This window comes from Rhinopithecus bieti, unplaced genomic scaffold, assembly GCF_001698545.2.
Source record: "Rhinopithecus bieti isolate Rb0 unplaced genomic scaffold, ASM169854v2 scaffold_13351, whole genome shotgun sequence".
In the NCBI taxonomy this organism is placed as follows: Eukaryota; Metazoa; Chordata; class Mammalia; order Primates; family Cercopithecidae; genus Rhinopithecus; species Rhinopithecus bieti.
This window is the reverse complement of record NW_016807514.1, coordinates 2178777-2182174: the sequence shown is the minus strand read 5'-3', so window position 1 is coordinate 2182174 and position 3398 is coordinate 2178777.

Below are 3398 nucleotides of genomic sequence, written 5' to 3'. Positions count from 1 at the left end.
TAACTTACTTGCTTAACCAATGGGTTTTTATAAAGCGCACCTTCTTAACCTATTGTTTTTTTTTTTTTTTTTTTTTTGAGACGGAGTCTCGCTCTATCGCCCGGGCTGGAGTGCAGTGGCCGGATCTCAGCTCACTGCAAGCTCCGCCTCCCGGGTTCCCACCATTCTCCTGCCTCAGCCTCCCGAGTAGTTGGGACTACAGGCGCCGCCACCTCGCCCGACTAGTTTTTTGTATTTTTTAGTAGAGACGGGGTTTCACCGTGTTAGCCAGGATGGTCTCGATCTCCTGACCTCGTGATCCACCCGTCTCGGCCTCCCAAAGTGCTAGGATTACAGGCGTGAGCCACCACGGCCGGCCAACCTATTGGTTTTTGTAAAACGTACATTCAAATCACCCATGACAGCGATTTATTTCGACCTGTTCTATCCATCGCTGCTGAATGAATGTTTGAGCCTCGTTGGGTGCGTATATGTGTATGTACATTTACAGACTGTCACAATGCTTCTCACCTTGAAATATTCATATGCCTGCCCCAATTCTCCTTTGGTTTACTCTGCGTGTCTGTATTTCTACCCTTTGAAGCATGTCTTTTATAGTGAAAATACTATTTGTATATTTTTAATGCAGTCTAGTCTGTTTAATGTTTTCAATTGACAATAATTATAGTCATTCATTGGATACACAGTGATGTTTGATACATGGGATGTCTAGTGATCAAATCAGAGTAATGAGCATAGCATCGTCTCAAACATTTATTATGTGTGTTGAGAACATCCAATATCCTCCTTCTACCTATTTGAAACTATATAATATACGGTCAGGAGTTTGTTTTTCCATCGTCATTTGTAACCGTTAACATTAGGATCCGTGAGCCCGTTTTCCAGTTATTCTTCATTCTCCTCCGTTCCTGACTGCGGTTGGGTAGCTGGGATTTCCTCCGGGTGGGCAGCAGCTCAGCCTGCCTCACGGTTTCCTGTAGCTGAACATGCGTCTTCACGGAGCGGGATGAGTGATTGGCACCTGCCCCTGTCCACACCCTCACACCATGCTGAGACTGTCGGGTGTTCCCATTGGGGAGTAATGGGGATATTTTGATTCTCTGAATTGCTAGGCCATTTGGGAACTGTGGTGACTGAATATCTCCTAGCACCCTCCTGGCTGCTTTCTCTCTGGCTGGAGAACGTCTCTAAGAGCATTTCAAATCAGGCTTTTCTGTAGAAAAATGGCCGAGGCCTTGAAGGCCTAAGAATAACATGGACTTTGCATGCTCTTGATAGTTTAGCTGGACATAAAATTCAGGCTTCAAATATTTCCTTCAAACTCTGAGGATGGAACATCACAGTTTTCTGGCTCCCCGTGTTTCTCCCGTAAAGTCTGAGGTCAATTCGATTCCCATTCTTTTTTCTCTGGGGCTTTAGAATTTATCTTTGACATTGATGTTCTTCAAGGTCTTATGGCTTTTTTGTTATTTTTCCACCTTGTGCATTTCCAGTCTGACTGAGATCATTCACCTTTAGATCTGAGAATGTCTTGGTCATCGTTGCTTCATGTCAATGACTTCTTATTTTTGTATTTTGCAGTTAGATGGAGGTGAATGAACACCTCCCTTATCCATTTCCATTCGTCTATCTTCTGTATGTTGTCTCTCTTTACGCCTCCCTGCTATTACTGGGAGAATCTCCTGGGCTGTATCCACTCACCCCATCTGCTGGATGCTTCATTTCCAGGTGTGCGTTTTCCACACTCCATTGCACCGCAGTCCATCTCTTTCTGTCTGCTGCTCCTGCATCCCCACCATCCTGCCCTCCCTTATCACTGTTTTACTTCAAAGTCTCCCACGGCAGTCCATTCGTCGGCTTCCTCTGTGACAGCTCCCTTGCCGTCTGTGAGTAACCAAGCTCACTGGACTCCTCCTCCTGCTGCTGGTGAAATCCTCTGCCCTGGGGCCTCAGCTACCTTGGCTGGTTTTAGAGTAATGGGAGACAGCAGCCCAGACCCTAAAGGGGCCTTCTCAAGGAAGAGAGCGTCCTGTGTTGCAGTCTGAGTGCAGCCCTCTCCATTGGCCACCCCACCCTGCAGAGGAATCCCCAGCCACCGCCTCTACCCTCTGCCTCTACCGTCCACTCTGGGCCCTTCTTCCAGGAGACATCAGCCTCAGCCCATGAGTGCCAGGTGCTCGGGAGGGTCGGCCTGTACTCACCCAGGGAGTCCCCGCCCCTGTCCCTGTGATTTTGCCCTCCTCCCGACTGCTGATGCTCAGGTAGCAGTGGGTGGGGTGGGCCCAAGGGAGTTCGGCCTCAGTCCAGGTTGCCCCTCCACACCAGCCTTCCTCCCCCTGGGCCATTCTTCGGGGCCAGCCACTCTCTGGGTCTCAGGGTGTCTCAGTGGTAATGAATGCAGCCCCAGCGCTCTCCCCAGTAGCACCGGGAACTAAGATGAGTCCCAACTTCTTCACTTGTGTGGCACCCCCACCCTTGCAAAGGGTCCCAGGTACACTGAGAGGTCCCTGTGTGCACCCTTATCCTGGCCAGGCCTCAGGGAGGAGCCCACACAGAGTCCACGTAATGCAGCAAACACACAGGCCACGAGGAGGCTGCCTGCTCCTTTACCTTCCTGGGTTTACATGGTACCGGAGCCAGCAGCCTGGTGAGCCCACAGAACCCTACAGACCTGAATCAGGGTTTCTGGGGATAGGGCAGGAGATGACAGGCAGCTTCCAGCTGATCCCAGGGTTGCAGGGGACATGTGCAGTGGCCCATAAATACCTTTACATAAATACGGGCTGGGCAACTTAAAGTCCCAGGGCCTAGCACCAAAAAGCCTGCCTGGAGGACAGTGGCCCTGTGCCTGCACCTGCGCCCACACTGGCGCCCACACCTGTCCTCGGCCCGACTCAGAGCCGCAGGGAGAGTGGGGCTTTCTCAGCCCAGGCCCAGAGCGTGCCCCTGGGTTCTGCAGAGCCAGGCCAGGCGGCGCCTCTCTTCCAGCGTCCATGCAAGGCTTCCCTCCTCAACGCCACACCAGCCTCCAAGAGCAACAGGTTGCTGGGCTGTCCACAGCCCTCCACGGCCCTCAGAGGAAGGGCAGTACCAAGAGCTCTGGGCCCATGAAGTGTCCTCAGTAGTCACCAAAGGCCTGGGTCCCCTCTGGCTGGAATGGAGAGGCGGGCTCCACGGGGCCGCCTCTGCTAGTGCCTCGCTGGTCCACTGCTCCGGGATGTGGGTCTGCTGGAGGTGGGCAGTGTGGCTACTGGGGAAAAGGAGAAAGGAGGCCCAGTCCAGGGCGGGACGGGTGCTCCCAAAACACTGGGTTCTGGGTTGGCACCTCCCCCTCCCACCCCTCTCCTCAGCAGCTCAGCCCAGCAGAGCGGGGCGGGGTGGAGAGGGGTGGGGTGGGG